This window comes from Nannospalax galili, unplaced genomic scaffold, assembly GCF_000622305.1.
Source record: "Nannospalax galili isolate Female #2095 unplaced genomic scaffold, S.galili_v1.0 scaffold229, whole genome shotgun sequence".
Lineage (NCBI taxonomy): Eukaryota > Metazoa > Chordata > Mammalia > Rodentia > Spalacidae > Nannospalax > Nannospalax galili.
The window spans coordinates 824,825-842,238 of record NW_008360328.1 but is presented as its reverse complement, the minus strand read 5'-3'; positions in this window follow the sequence as shown (position 1 = coordinate 842,238).

Sequence of the window (17,414 nt, the reverse complement as noted above, 5' to 3'; positions counted from 1 at the left end):
GTGAACAAAAGAGACTGTCTCAAAGTGGAAAACAAAGATGGAGATCTCAGGTTGTTCTCTGACCTGCATACATGCATTATGTCATGTGCATACCCAACCCCCCCAACACACAAATGTATCAGTTGGGCCAGGTATAGTGGTTGTGCTGGATAACTTTAGTGTTAACTTGACACACCTGGGTTGAGGGAGCCTCAGTTGGGGAATTGCCTCTATTGGACTGGCCTGTGGCCATGTCTCAGGGGCATCTTCTTGATGAATGATGTGGGAAAGGCCCGTCCACTGTGGGTGGTGCCACCCCTGGGCAGGTGGGCCTGTGTTGCATAAGAAAGCAGGCTGAGCAAGGGCCATGGGAGCAAGCCAGTAAGCAGCGTTCCTCCATGGCCTGTGCTCCAGCTCCTGCTTCCAGGTTCCTGCCCTGAGTTCCTACATTGGGCTCCCTGATGAACTGTGACCCAGGAGATGTAAGATAAATAAACCCTTTCTTCCCCAAGTTGGTAGTGGTCAGAGTGTTTTGTCATAGCAATGAAGAACAAACTAGGACAGTGGTGTATGTCTTTAATCCTAGTATTCAAGAGGAAGAAGCAGGAAGATCTCTGTGAATTCAAGGCTACATAGCCAGGTTTCTTTTTTTTAATTAGTTTTATTTTTATGTGTATGAGTACTTTGCCTGCGTGTATGTAAGTGTACTTGTGACATGCAATGCCTGCAGAGGCCAGAAGAGGGCATCTGATCTCTGCAGGATCTCTGCATCTGATCTCGCTGGAGTTACTGTTCTTAGCTACCATGTAGGTGCTGAGAATTGAACCCAGGTGCCCTGCGAGAGCAGCCAGTGCTCTTAACCACTGAGTCATCTCTCCAGTCCCCAAGAGCAATCTTGAAAAAGAAAAAAGTGAGAAATGGGCTGGAGAGATGGTTCAATGGTTAAGTGTACGTGTTCCTTCAGGGGACCCAAGCTGGATTCCCAGCACCCACACTGGGTGGCTCACAATTGCCTATAACTCTAGCTCCAAGGAACCTGACACCCTCTTCTGGCCTCTGTGGGCACCTGCAAACGCATACTCATATCCACACATAGACACATAGCATACACATAATTCAAAAAATGAAATAAAATCTTTTAAAACAAGAAGCAAACATATATATTCCAGTAGGATGCAAAAATGGGAATCTTGAAAGTTCTCGAATCTTTTTTTTTCCTTCTTAGAGAGAGAGAGAGATCAATCTGCAGAGGTTTGCACATCTGCATGCACATACAGAGACCAGAGCAGTACTTTGAATATCTTCCTCTACCCCTCTGCTTCACTGCCTTGAGACAAGGCCTCTCCCTGAACCTGAACTCACTGTTTTGGTCAGGCTGGCTGGTCAGCAAGCTCTCAGGATCACCTGTCTCCACCTCCAATGCTGGGGTTACAGGCACATAAAGTACATGGGTATTGGGGATTCAAATATAAGTCCTCATATTTATAGAGCAAGCACTCTTATGTACTGAGCCATCTCTCCTGATCTGGGCCTCAAACTCTTAGGCTGATGCCAGAGTCAGGGAAAAGAGGGCAGTTCAGAGAGGCAGCTAAAAGAGGGGCACAGGAGCTGTGTTTACCTTTGCCTATGTAATTTCTTTTTCTTTCTTTCTTTTGTGGTCTTTTTTGAGACAGAGTCTCCTGTAGCCCCAAGCTTGCCTGGAACTTGCTATGTAGACCAGGATAACCTGGATCTCATGGAGATCTTCCTACCTCTGTCTCCCTAGTGCTAGGATTAAAGGTGTATGCCACCACACCAGGCATAATTTCTTATATTGTCTGAAGAACTTGACTTTTAGAGTCCCCAAAGTAAAGCTATACCCCAGGGACAGGAATGGTAGAGAAAGGTGACCTCTGTCTCAGTAGAAAGGGCCAGGAGCTGAAGGCAAAGCCTGTCACAGGACCCTTAGCTGGGGAGGAAGCACCATCCTTGTCCCTGGCAAGTTTCAATTTACTTTCTGTGCTCATTTCCTTGTTATCATCCCTGAATCTGAAATACTTATTTTCAAGTCAGCTGCGTCTAGGGAAATAGAGGCAGTGATCCCAGTCCAGCCACCTAAAACCAGTGGGGAGTGGCCACAGAGCTCCTCCTTAAGGAGGTTGAGGGGAGCTGAATCCAACCTGGGGTTCAAACTGCTCCCTACCCCCAGCTCCAAGAGCAGAAGTTTGATTTGCTTCCAGCTGCCAACTCCTGTGCAAGAGTGTCGCAGCTGTTCCCATCTGTCCTCAGCAGGAGGGTGGAGACAAGAGCCCTGCACCCCCATCTGCCGGGTTTTCCAAGAAAATGCTCCCTCTCCTCTGACTTCACTGCACTCTGCCCAAGACCTAGCCTGTTGTTGTCTACTCGTGATCACGAGAGACTCTGCTAGAAGCTCTTGCACTGAAGGCTGGCTTTTTGGATTGGAACTGGATTCCATAAAGCAAGCCAAAATATGTGTCTGTCCAAGAAAGGAGGACAGAACAGCAGGCTCTGACAGTGGGAAAAAAGGAAGTGAGGCCCCTCAGAGATCTCATTACCCAAGGATGTGGTTTGAATTCCATCTTTCTCTCCCAGCCACTCCCTTTGTACCGTTTATTAAGGGCATCGAATTAAAAACACAAGATGTAATTGCAACATGGAGACTCTGGGCTCAGTCTTCAGAGATTGACTGGGCGAGGGAGGAGGGGGGCAGACCACAAATCCAGGAAGAAAAGAGCAGGGTCAGCGCCCTTGTTAACCACTCAAGCCCTGGCTCCAGCTGCAGGCTCTGCAAGATCAGAGAGCCTATCTGGTGACAGTGTCACTTCAAGCCCCACGCCCCCACCGTCGGGGTGCAGGCCCTGTGGGAGGAATGGGGTCTTCCCCCTCCTTTAATGCAAGCATGCCTTGCACATCCATCTCTACATTTCAGCCCCTCTCCTTCTAACCAAAGGCTTTCCTTCAAGCTTTGTTTCTACTTCTCCCTCCTCATCCTAATCCAGGGTGCCCATTAGCTCACTATGTGATGCTTCCCCTCCATCAGAGAACACCAAGACCCTCGAAATCCCTGCCTAGCACCCCTGCCCACATCAGTCTTCTGACCCCTGCCTCCTCTCCTGACTTCTGACAAGGAAAGCTCTCGGATACAAGACTCCTTCCCTTCCGCATGCAATCTCTACACAGCACCCTTTCCCTTGCCCTTGAATCCACTCAACAGCCTGTCCAGTGTCCTCTCTGCCCTTCTATCCCTGAAGAGCACCTTGACTTTCTGCTATCTGGTTCAGTAGCCTCTCACTGACTGCAGCATCACACACCCATGTCAGCAGCGCCACCAGCAGACTCAGTTCTCCTGCTTCTCCGTATTCCTTTCCTGACTTCTTTCCAGATCCTTCTCAACCAGCTCCTCAAGTAGGTAAGTTTCCAAAAATTTGACCTAGAAACAGGCCCCCCACCTTCTGTATCACCAAGATCTCCCTGGGGTGACTTGGAATTTAGGCCCTGCCCCAACTATCACCCATTTACTGAGGCTGCCCCAGTCCTTCATTTCCATTTGTTTGCCTGATACACCAGTGTTCCCCACATATATCCCTATCCTCCATCCACCCTCATCCTTCCCACACTCCCTGTCATTCTCCAAACCTGGAAACAGTCTCATACCTGCTCCTGCCCACAGGCCCTGCCCCTTAGCCCTACCCACCAGCTGCCAGTCATATAACTAGAGAAGTGAGGGATATTATTTTATTGAGGGCCATTAGGCTCCAGGGATTAGGCAAAGAACTTTCTTGGGTGCGCTCTCCTTTCAATCACCTTGTGTGTTAAATACAATCCACATGCCTATTAGCATGTTTGTTTGTTGTGCTTGCTTGCTTGCGAAAGGGTAGCCCAGGCTACCTTGAACTCCTGATCCTCCTGTCTCAGCCTCCCAAGTGCTGGGATTACAGGTATTCACCACTTCACCTGGCTCCACGCACTTTACTTACAGGCCTCAGTTGAGGATCAGGGAAGGTGAGCAACCCCAGCCAGTCTGCAGGTCACCAGGAGCAGAGTCATGATTAGGAGCTTGTATCAGACTCAAGCTGATCCATTTTCTGTCTGTTCTCCCAGAATGCAGACTGATGATGTCAGTCCTCTCAGCAGCCGGGCACCCAAGGTTGCCTGCCGCAAGTTGTTCTGGCCCCACTACTTCCCCAGCCACAGAGGCTGCACTTATCTCCACCAGCTGAGACCTGTCCTGCCCCTTCCTTTTGCACAAGCAGCCTCCTTTGCCTGAAGTAGCTTTGTTCCTCTCTTCTCATCTTCAAGACCAGCCAATAATGACCTTCCCTGGGAGCCCTCCAGTCTCTTTGGAGTTCCCAGGAAACACTGGGCATGCTGGGTACTGGCACTCACTGTACTGCCTTGCGGTGGCTTTTTACTCCTTCAAGTATTATTTTTAGTTTCGGGGTTCAACACAGGTACTGTGCATAATATGCCCTGGTTCACCCACTGCAGACTCAGAATCCAGCTCCCTGGGGGTGGGATCTGGAGATTCACACTTGAAATAAGCTCCCCAGCAATTCCTACAGTGTAACTGGAAGTTCTGACCTAGACCAGCAGTGGGTCCTGATCCTTACCAGGGCAGCCTGGTGAGATGCAACATTTACCTACTATTTGGATATGGACCACTAGGACAGGATCCCCTAGCCCTTTGTCTCAAAACAAACCAAAACAAAAAAAGCAATCAACACTTGGACTGCAGAGATGGTTCAGCAGTTGGTTCACTGCTCTTGGGGGCTGGAGAGATGGCTCAGCGGTTAAAAACACTGGTTGTTTTGCAGAAGACCTGGGATTCAAACCTTCGAATCCCAGCACCCCCATAGCAGCTAACAACTCCAGTCCCAGGGAATCCAACAGCCTCTTCTGACCTCCTCGGGCATTGCACAACATGGGTGCACTTACCTACATGCAGGCAATACACACATACACATAAAATAAAAATAATAAAATTTTTTTAAGTTAAAAAAAATACTGCTCTTACAGAGGACATGGGTTCAATTCCACTTGGTGGCTCACAACCACTTGTAACTCCAGCTCCAGGGGATCTGATGCCCTCTTTTAGCCTCCTTGGGCACCCACACACAAGTTCACATACATACACAGAGACATATGCACACACATACACATAAATGAAATATATCTTTTAAAAAGATTTAGGGGACTGAAGAGATGGTTCAGCAGTAAAGAGCACCCACATGGCAGCTAACAACTGCCCATAACTCCAGTTCCAGGGCATCTGACACCCTCTTCTGACCTCTGCGGGCATTGCATGACACAGGTGCACTTACATTCAGGCAATACACTCATACACATAAAATAAAAACAATAAAATAAATAATTTTTTAAACTAGGGTATCATGTGGTAAGCAGATGAAGCTGCTCAGGGCTGGAGGGGGAGGACCTGGGAGCTCACACTCCTCTGGTCTCCACAGGCTTGGTGGGCAATACCTCAGTATACCAGGAGCCCACTCCTGACACTGTACTCCAGAGGCTCTGATGTCTAAGAGCTTTCAGCAAGCATTCAAAGCCAGGCCCAGCTGCCTGGCACTCACAAGAGTGCTGACACTAATGCCTCTGATGAAGCCCCAGAGAACTGTGGCCTCTTAGCCAGTCCAAGCTGATGCAGCAGTGTGGCCTTCCATAGCCTGCAGTCATTCCCATCACAGGACACCAACTAAGGGTCTCCCAGTCTGAGAACCATGAAAAAAGGAAAGACAAGAGCTCAACACAAGTATCCACAGCAACCCCTGGGGTCCATCCCTCAAAGCTAAGCCTGCCCCTCCTCCCTGCTAGTGGAATCTGCAGCCAGAGGCATCTGTGTGCTGAGGAAGGCTGCTGCAGTGACTCCTGAACCCTTTAATGGCTTAATGGACTGGCCAGAGGGAGAGGTTGGCAAGTCAACCAGGTTCTTGCAGCAGCTGTGAATTCTAAAGCCATCCTCCAAAGTGCTGCTGTTTACCAGGTGGAGGGTGGTATCCCTGGACCCATACCATCTGCAGACCTTTCTGGAAAGCTTAAAAATGTGGAAAATTTGCCTTTTCTAAACATTAACATAGAACTACAAGCTGGGAGGGTCCTTATGTCATTGCATCTTTAGATAAGGAGCTGATGCCCAAGTGCTCCTGGGAGTGCTTCACTCCTGACAGAGAAACATTCTAAGGGTTAACAAAAAAGGGGGTGGACATGGTAGCACATGCCTGGAATTTCAGCACTCAGGAGGTAGAGGCTGGAGGATTAGAAGTTCAAGGGCAGTCTTGACTACATAGCAGCCTAGACACCATATTGAAATCCTGTCTCAAAAAAAGAAAAGAAAAAGTAGTTGGAGGTGGTGGCACACACCTTTAATTCCACCACTCAGGAGACAGAGGCAGGCGGATCTATGTGAGTTCAAGGCCAGCCTAGTCTACATAGTGAGTTCCAGGCCAGCTGGGGCTACAGGGAGACCCTGTCTCAAAAAGACAAAAGAAAGAAAGAAAAAAAAAAGAAGAAAGCAAAGTAAAAACAGAGCAGGAGGGGCTGGAGAGATGGCTCAGCAGTTTACACTGGTGGTTCTTGCAGAAGACAATGGTTCAAATCCCAGCACCCACATGGCAGCTAACAAATGATAGATGAATTGGGTCAATCAGGAGAAAACACCAGGACACAGACAAAACTCTGGTGGGATAGAGTTTACTAGTAGAGGAAAAGTGCATGGGACAATTCCCTTCAGGATATGGAGGTTGTCAGCCCTCAAGCTGTTGGCTGGCAGTCTTTATAGGGGGATCTTTAGGGGATGAAGAAGGTGGGAAGATTTTTTAAAAAATAGGCAGAAGAGAGGGAGCCCAGGACTTATCAGAACAGCTTCTGTTAAAACCATTCCCTTCCATCAGCCAGGATCTGGGTTATGGGGTAAGGAGTCTATACATTGTGAAACTTATCAGGGGGAAATAGCTTGTATCAAGACAGTTCCTACATTAAGGGATCTGGAGTACAGGGGCCTGTTCTGCATTCAATATCATCAAAGGGGAAGCAGGCTGTCTTTGACCAAAAGGTGCAGAGAGTCTGTTTCTCTTGTCTTCAAAGACCAGGGTGCTCATTAACTCAGTTCCTGCATTCTCAGAGGCTTGCAAAACCGTGAGGCCCTGGTTGGGGAGGAGGCTGCTGCAGATGCAAACCCTCACAACTGTCAGTAACTCCAGTCCCAGAGGTCTGACAGCCTCTTCTGACCTCCTCGGACATTGCACGACACAGGTGCACTTACCTACATGCAAGCAATACACATAAAAAAGAGCTGGCAAGATGGATCAGCAGGTTAAAGGCATTTGCCACCAAGCTAAAGACCTGTGGTCCTGGTCAGCATTTCCCCCACAACTGATGAAGTTGGATTCATGAGTTCATTACCCAGGAGGGTTATTACTATGAAACACCTGTTCATAACTCCTGGCAAATTTTTCCACTGGTTTTTATCTTTTCCATACTGATTTCTAGGAGTTCTCCAAATATACTCTAGGTATGAAACATTTGTCAAATCTATCTGTGATGTATACCTTCTAGTTTGAACCAGGCATCTTCACTTTTATGTAACATTGTGTGTGTGTGTGTGTGTGTGTGTGTGTGTGTGTGTTGATACAGTGGAGGGAGTTGCTAACAGGACAGGAGTGAGAGCAGGCACCCCATCTTCCTTGGATTTCATAGGAAATGCTTCTAACATTTCTGCACTTAGAAGGGAGCATCCTGTATGGTCTTCATCAAGCCTGAATTTCAAGCTTGGGGATCCTAATCTCTTTTCTTTTCTTTTGGGGATTTGTAGTTGTTATTGTTTGGGTTTTATAGTTGTTCTTACTTTTGAGACAGGACTTGAACTCCCTATGTAGATGATGCCAGCCTTAATTACTGACCCTCCTGCCTCCATCTGCCAAGTGCTGGAATTACAGGTGTGCACCACCACACTGGGCCTCTTCTAGTCTGTTTCTATTTACTAAGTTTTTATTGATAGTGTTTAGTTTGTTGAACTCTGTACCTATAAAGAAGATCAAAACGTTTTCTTCCTTTGTTATTTTTTAAAGTCTTGGTTATGGAATTCTATCTTCTTGTTACCATTTCACTCAACTTGCTAACATTTACCTTAGGATCTGCATGTATGCTTATGACTTAAACGATCCTGTAGTTTTCACAAACCATTCTGTCCTTATGTGGTTTGGGTGTGAGGTTGTTATAGGAGCTTCATGGAATGAAGTAGGGAGGGTTCCACTTTGTCATTTATATAAGATTCTGATGACAATCTTAAGAATGTCATATAACTCGCTTATAAAGCATAGGGGACAGCTTCTTCTGCCACTCCTTGCATGACTTGCATGCTCCTCAGTGCAGACCTGTTACTGCATTGGTGAAGTGAGAGCTGAGGGGTCTCTGACACTGGCCATGGCCAAAGAAAAATCTGAAGAAGGAGTTAGGATTTAGAACGTGGAATAAGTTTGAAGGTGGTAGGGATAGTTCTGTGGTACAAATTAAGATTAAGAGGCAGGGGCCTGGAGAGATGGCTCAGCTCTGAAGAGTACTTACTGCTCTTGCAGAGGACTCAGGTTCAGTTTCTAGCACCTGTAGCTCCAGTTCCAGGGGATCCGATGACCTCTTCTAGTCTCCAAGTGCTCCTGTGCACATGTGGTGGGTGTACATATACACTCGGGCACATACACACACACGCACACTCACACCATAAATTTTTGGGGTTTGGGGGGCTTTTTTTTGGTCTTTTTGAGACAGGGTCTCCCTGTAGCCCCAGCTGTCCTGGAACTCACTATGTAGACCAGGCTGGCCTTGAACTCACAGAGATCCGCCTGCCTCTGCTTCCCAAATTCTGGGATTAAAGGGGTGTGCCACCAGGCGTGACATAAATTTTTACTAAAAATTTAAGAGACAAACACCACTTAATAAACTAATAAAGCCTATTGTGAAGGATAGGGTTTGTCAATGAGGCAGAACAGATTCCAATTTGATAAGCAATCAACCGATGAAAACAGACACGTCTGCATAGTTGGAATTGGAAGAAAAAGATACAATTGATGTGTTCCAGCAGCAGAGAGGAGCTGTTAACTAAAAATGGAGGCTGCTGGAGCTAGAGAGATGGCTCAGCAGTTAAGAACACTAGCTGCTCTTGCAGAGGACCTGGATTCTGTTCCCAGCACCCATATGGCAGTTCACAACCATCTGAAATTCCAGGTCCAGGGGATCCAAAACCTTCTTCTGGCCTCTGCAGGTACTGCACAACACAGGTGCACAGGCAAAACACTCATACACACAAAACAAATAAAAATTTAAAAGCTTCTTTAAAAGGGAGCCTGCTTCTTCACTCCAGAATGTTTGTATAGACTACAGAATACATTTCCTATTAGAAAGCCACAACTTGGTTCCATCTCATTATGATTACTACACTACAGGGGTCTGTATCCTTTCATCTTCCCTTCCTCCTTCAATTATCTAACATAAAGTAACTGGTGTGTGTACACAAGTAGATTGCACTTTTTAAAAATTTTATGCTTATCAGTGTTTGCCTGCATATATGCATATGTACCATGTTCATGCAGTGCCCACGGAGGCCAGAAGAGGGCATCAGATTCCCTGGAACTGGAGTTCCCGATGGTTGTTAACCACCATGTGGGTGCTGGGAACCAAACCATCTGCCAATGTTATGTTTTAGTTGTCGTCAAATGGAGATGATGTGGAAAGTACTGGTTCTGTGAAAGGGTCCCCTTTCTCTACTAGCATGCTCAATCAGCTCTTATCTTTATAATCCAGGGAGTTATTCTGCTTGAAGGAAAATCAGCCTAACATGGCTGAAGGAACTGACCATCTTCCCATCCTGCCCCTCACTCCAGAAGGAAGATACATCTTCTTCAGAATACATGCCCCCTAGCAAGAGATATATGGTTTCTTATTGGCCTTCTTGAAGATCTGGTTCCTGAAGATCTGGTTTGATAAACCCCCTATCAGAACTCTCCATCTCTCCTTCCCTGATGCCAGGGGAGGAGCAAGACATGACCCAAGAAGCCCGCTTTCTGGGATTCTGGGAAGGCACTGCCCCTTTTCTGGGATTTTCTGGACCCACCTATAAATCTTAGACTTCCCCCAACCCCGCTGCCCCAGCCTCCATAGGGGTGGAAAGGTTGTGTGCCCTTCATAGCTAATAAAGCTATCTGCATCTGTTGAGGTCAGATTTCACTTCTACTTTATCACATCACCTTCTCATCCCGAATTTTAACGCTGCTTCATTGTTCTAACAAAAAAAAAAAAAATCAACAACATAAAAATCCTAGCCTAGTTTGTTTGACTGGAGAATTTTAGTACTTCTCATTTATTATTGTAAAACCAACAATTCTATAACTTTTTTATACATAGCTGTTACATGTAGAGCAATCTGTCTTTAAGTATGGGTAAATTACTCTAAAAAGTGAATCTGGGCTGGTCAGATAGCAGCTGATAATCTCGATTTCCTTCCTCTCTTTTTTCTGGTTCTCTGTTCTCTCTCCTATCCCTCCCTCCCTTCGCATCTCTTCCTCCTCGACTTGTCTCCTAGTTACACTGCAAGTTTGTCTGTTTAATAACCTTCCTGAAACATCAGTATGGGCTTTGTTGAGTCTTTTACTGACACTTTTTTCTATTTGATGATATTTTCCCTGCTTTTCCTTCCTTCTTTGGAACTGTTTTGTTGTTCTTTGTCCAATCACTTGATATATTATTGTTCATCCACCTCTTTTTCCTTTTCTAGTATAAAATTTTAGGGCTATAAATGCCCCTTGAAACATTTTTTTTTGCTGCATTCTAAAGTTACTATGTATAGCACCTCTACAACTAATCAGTTTTAAGTACTTTTAAATTTATGCTATAGTTTATTCTTAACTCATGAGATATTTAGAAATAGAGTTTGTTTTGCCCAGATATAGAGAAAATATTTGAAATTGTCCTTTTGTGATAAACTTCTAACTGAATTGTTGTGTGAACAGAGACTTTGTCTAATATATATATTATACCGTGTGTGCTCATTCTTAGAATTAAAAGATAAAACTTTTTGAAAATTTGATCTTGTCTCTTCAGGAAAAAAGGCTATGGGGGCCGGCAAGATGGCATTCAGTGCTGGAAATCAAGTCCAGGATCTTACATGTACCATGTAAGCACACTGCCACAAAACCACATCCTCTGCCCACTTTGTGATTCTTTTTAACATTCATGATCTTTTATATTGGACTTATCCAAATCAAGATGGCGCACTGAAATCTTCCACCCTAGTGTACATTATTGTACATTAATTTTTTAAATATGACTTTAGTATTTCTTTGCATATTGCCTATTCCTCACTCTCCTAAACTTTAATTAGATATGTCTTAGTCTATTTTCTGTTACTACAACAAAATACCTGAGACTGAGTAATCTATAAGGAAAAAAGTTTATTTTGAATCACCATTCTGGAGGCTGGGAAGTCCAAGAGGATGAAGTCAGCAAAACTGCTTCAATTCATGGCAGAAACAGGAGGCCAAGCAGGTACTTCTGGAAGTTGGAAACACACAGGCAGCCTTGCTCCTTAACAGCCGCTCCCACAGCAGTGAATCCATCTGAGAGCAAGAACTCACTCCCTCCAGTACTGTGTTAATCCTGATGACATACTCACCTCTTAAAGGTCCCCCACCCTTCCACACCTTCACACTGGGATTAAGTTTGAGCATGAGCTTCTGTGGGGGCAAAACACTGCCAGGCCACAGAAATTGCCACTAGACCATCTCACTCTATCGGTGTCCTTTCATTTCTCCTATTTTTCAGTTTCCTTTTTTCTCAAGGATGAAGTCCTCAACTACATCTTCCCATTCACCAACTCTATTTAACATTGTTCCTAAACTGCGTTCAATCCATAGGAGATTTTTCATTTTTGTTTATATTTTCTGACACAGGCTCTTGCTGTGTATCCCAGGCTGGTCTTGAACGCATGATCTCTCTACCTCAGCCTCCTGAGTCCTGTGATTACAGGTGTCTATCACCATACTTGGCTCCACTGAACTTTAATTCCAATTATTGTATTTTTCATTTGTAACTGTTGCAGTTTTAAAAATGTAGGTGACATTCACATTACAGGACATTAATTTTTTTATATTTTATTATTTTTATTTTATGTGTATGAGTGTATTGCCTACATGTACATAAGTGCACCCGTGTCATGCAACAACGCGGAGGTCAGAAGAGGGCTTCAGATTCCCCTGGAACTGGAGTTAAGGATGGTTTGTAGCTGCCATGTGGGTGCTGGGAATCGAACCCGGGTCCTCTGCAAAAGCAGTCAGTGCTCCTAACCACTGAGCCCTCTCTCCAGCCCCACAACATAATATTTTTAAGTGGAACCATTTTGAAGCGACAATTAGTGCATTTACAATGTAGTATAACCACTCTGTTCATCTTTAAGATTTTTTTTAATTTTTTAATATATTTTATTAATTCAGTTAATTCAAAGCTCTCTCTCCCCTCGTGCCTGACTAGCTCCCATCACTCTGGCTTTCCTCATTCCATTCCCACTTTCTGTTCCCAGCCCCCAGGCTGTAGGGAGAAGCCTGCTGCCCTTCAGTGTTTGCCCATAATTAAGGGAATAGTTTTATTGTCGCCCTTGTCTCTGTCTCTTAATGGAAAGTGAACACAGAGCACGGAAAGAAATATTATTTATTGGACCCCCTCCACTGCCAAAAGGACACCGCTGGGAATAACTGGAAAACAGTAAGTTTATCCTCACTGAGCCTGTTTCCTCTAAAGTAATTCCATTCAGGCTAACCACTCCCAGGGCTGGAAAATTAAATTCAAAGTAAAAGATCTTTGAAATCCAGAAAGAGCCCAAATTTACAGGCACGTTAACATTGCCAATATGATTATTATCCCAATAACTAGAGACACAGGAAACACAGAGAGTGAAACTCTTCGAAGGATCTGGGGTTTGCCCCTCAGATGGTGTGTGGACATGTGACGACTCCCGCTGCTCAAGTGCAATTGGGCAGTTTTAGCCTTGGACCAGAACTGCTGCAGATATTACTTCCTGCTAAAGCTCCCAGGCCATAACCTCCCAAGGGCAGCCTAATGGGCTAGTTATTTTGAGCCAAAAGGGCTCTCTTCTCCCCTCCTCTCTTGATTAGGTGTTCCTATAACCATTCTGGCAAGAGAAAAGATAGTCCAAAGAAAGATATCCCCCACCCCCACCCCCACCCCACTTCCATTATCAGACAAACTATCAAGGCAATGTGGAGGAATTGGAATTTCCCAAAGAGTCTCATGCTGCCCCCCTGCCCCCCAGGGAGTTGTTCTTGGTGGCAGCCAGAGAAGGGACTTGCTATCAAGAAGAGACATAATGCTGGGGAGCCAGGAGCTGAGATGATGTGTCATTAACAGGTAATGTGGCAGAGCCACACCTTGATCTCTTTCTCTCTATTTAAGCCTAAACTCCTTGTTAGCACATTGAAGATGGACTGGGGCCAGGGGGTGGGGTGGGTGTCGGTCTCTGGACCTCTTCATTTGTTCCTCTTCCCAATGTGGCCACAATGCATAAATATTTCCTTGCTTTTCAATATGATTTGTCTCTATATTTGGTGAATTGAGGACAGGTGGCCAAGGTGTCTACCTACCTTGTTAGAGTAGTTAGGCCCCAGACTTTGGCCTAGAGCAGACTAGAAAATTGGGAGAAATTAAGGCAACACAGGAAGGGAAAGGAGCCTGTCAACCTTCAGTCTGGTTGAAGCCTCCTCACAGCTGAGAGTCAAGAATTCTAGTACATGTTGTATGAGAATACAGAAGCTGTTGAGAGGTGGGACCTGTCAGAGGTGATTAGGTCACAGGGGCTCTACTCTCATGAATGGATGAATGTCATTCCTGGAGTGGGTTAAGGATTGTGCAACCGAGTGCCTCATAGGAGGAGAGGTACAAGTTTGGGCTTTCCCCTCGGTTTGTTTATGCTCACTTGCCCTTCCATCAGGTTAAGATGCAGTAGGAAAGCCCTCACCAGATGCCAGCACCATGGTTCTTAGCCTTCCTAACATCCAGAACCATGACCTAAAAAACTATTACTTATAAGTTACCTAGGCTGTGGTAGTCTATCAGCAGAAAATGAACAAGGTATATGTGTCTTTGTGACACTGTGAGAAAATACCTGATATAAACAACTTAAATGAAAAAATGTTTACTTTGGTTCACAGTTTCAGGGGATTCTGTCTATGGTCATTTGGTTCCATTTAGTCCTGTGACAAGGCTTATAAACATCATGGTGGAAGAGGAAAGCTGCTCACCTTGTGGCAGCAGGAAGCAGAGTCAGTGACAGACAAGAAGGAGACAGGGACAAGCTATGTCCTTAAAGGCATGTGCCCAGTGACTACCTTCTCCAACCTGAAAGGGCCCTATCAGTCATTCAGCATGAACTCATCAATGGATTAGCACCTTCATGATCCAGTTATCTCTCACTAGTGCCACCAGTTGGTCAAGACGTCAACCATTTGGGGATACTTCATATTCAAATCACAACAACACCATGATGGTTCAAATCTCAAATGACCCCCAGAGACCAATTCATGAAGGTTTGGTCCCCAATCTGTGACACTACTGGGAGGTGGTAAACCCTTTAGCAGGTAGAGCCTAGTGGAAGGAAGTTAGGTTGTTGGAGGGGTGTTGGGATGCTGACAATCCCTTTTTCTCTGCTTCCTGGCTGCTGTGAAATAAGAAGACTTCCTCTGTCACCTGCTTACTGTTACCATATATGCTGTGGGCTGTCACAGGCCCTGAGCAACAGGGCCAGGCAACCACACACCCAAACCTCTGAAATCGTGAACCAAAGATAAATGTTTTCTCGTTATAAGTTAATTACCGCAGGTAATTTTTTTTCACAGTGATAGAAAATGGAGCACACAGACATTCATGCAGCATTTTAATTAGGTCACCTTAAGATAAAGAAAAGGGAGCAAGTGGGCTTTATCTGTTGATGAAGGAATGTATAAAAATGTGTATCTAGGGTGGAGAGATAGCTCAACAAGTAAAAGCATTTGCTGTGTAAGATGGATGACCTGACTTTGATCCCTGTAACTCATGAAAGGAAAAGAAATCTTACTCCTGAAAGATGCCCTCTAACATTCACATTCACACATACACACACACACAGACACACAAACATGCATACAGACACACACAGTATACACACAGATACATACACACAGACACACACAGATACATACACACAGACACGAAAAAAAGAAAGAAAGAAAGAAAGAAAGAAAGAAAGAAAGAAAGAAAGAAAGAAAGAGAGGGGGAGGGAGGGAGGGAGGGAGGGAGAAAATTTGTGTCTATTTTTAAAACTAACAGGTAGTTTTTGGTTTGGTTTGGTTTGGTGACAGATTCTCAATGTATCCCAAGCTGGCCTGAAATTTACCATGTAGCCAAGGATGGCTAACATCCTGATCCACCTGCCAAGTGCTGGGATTATGGACATATGCCAGTACGCCTAGCAATATTCACTTATTCTTTTCTCATCTCTCCTACATAACCTTAAAACAACGGAAATTGGGGCTGTAGATGTAGCTCAGTTGGTAGAGTGCTTGCCTAGCATTCATGAAGCCCTGGGTTCAGATCCCAGCACCACATAAACCAGGCATGGTAGAGCGGACCTGCAGTCTCAGCACATGGAAGGTACAGGGAAGAGGACTGGAACTTCAAGGTTATCCTTGGCTACATGGTGAGTTCTAGGCAGGCTTGGGATATACGAGACCCTTTTAAACAAAAAGAAAAAGTATTAGCTCTTGCATATCTGAGTTTATAAACTAAAATTAGTATATTTGTGTCTTCCAGTGCCTGACAGAAATTCTAGGACAGAAAAAGCAGCAGAGGAAGGGGAAATCGAAGCAGAAAATCAGAAAACCTTCCCAGCTAGCCTGAGTTGTCCCTCTCCCAAGCAGCCATGATCTTATCACAAGCTACATACTTGTCTTTGCATGTGTGTTCCTGCCTTAAAGTCCGGGCAGAGGAGGGCAGAAGAGGAACAGCTCCCAGGAAAGGACTGGCTATGCCCTGCTCATCCCTCAGGCCTCCAATCCACGCCTACCCCAGGCAAGAACTCAACTGATGTTTTTGAAAAAGAATGAGATGGGCACTGGGTCAACACACAGAGAAGAAATCAGGAGGTGTTCAGAGGTGGAGGCTTGTGGGGACTGCTTGCTGCAGCAGGGCTCCCTCTGGGGAGAGGAGGAAGCCATGGTCTGGAGCTGAGTTTGGCCCGGCAGGGAGGAAGGGGCCTGGCACAGAGCCTGTAACATCTCCAGCCCTCTCAGAAACCAGCTCCAGGACTTCCAAGGAACCATCACAGTGCTGTCTCTTTCCTGTCATGATTTATTCAATTAAGCTATGTCTGAAAATATCCTTGGCAGGTGGTTTATTCTCTGAGGGGCCAGCATGTGGGAGGGCCCAGAGCATAGCTTCCAGATACAGCCCTGAAGCAGGCTGAGCACACACCAGCCTGGTTCACAGAGCAAGATGCTGAGATCAGAGCAATGGGGACCTCACCAGGTTCATACACAGCTGGCCAAGTTGTAGGAGGAGAAAGAAGGAGGGCGAGACTACCCCAGGAGAAAGAAAACATGTCCTTTGAGCCAGAAGAACAGACACACTGCAGTGGCCTAAGCCTTAGGAACTCCCACCTCTACCTGCCAGCACAGCCCTCTGAGGGGGAAACATTTGCTGGATTAGGAAATGCAGGCCCAAGTTGAAAGGCAGCAGCCCCAGGGGAAGAAATGAAGGAGTTCACACACACACACACACACACACACACACACACACACACACACACACACCACGCACACAAGCACGCATGCACACTTCAAAATGCTCAGGAGCCAAGGAGCAAAGCTGGAACATCTGGACTGCTGTGTCTCCAACTCTTAATGTAGGCCAGCACCTCAGCCTGCTTCAGCTGAGTCAACCTGACATTCTAGTCTGGGGTCAGAAACAGACAGAAGACATCTATTTTAATCTACCTCATCCCTTTGTGGCTTACGTGAGCCTTTTGAACTCTATGAGGCTCCTTTTTCTCATCTGTAAAATGGGCATTCGATGCCCACAGGAAAGGTTGCTGAACCAATGGGATGAGATGCTGTGTGTGACCTGGAAAAGCAAGCTGCCTGGGCTTTGGAGTTTCAAGACCTTCACCCTTGCCATATGCCACACAGACCTTCCTATCCATGACTCCCCCACCCCCATTCCAGGCCACCACCCTTTAAATGAAATAATGGTGCACTGAAGAGAAAGACATAAATCATATATGATACATGAAAATAGACTCCTTACTTAGCACAGTTTTTTCTAGCCAAGGGGCTGCTGCCCTGAAGAGCACAGATAAAAAGGCTTCTGGGGGGAGCAATGCTACAAAGTGT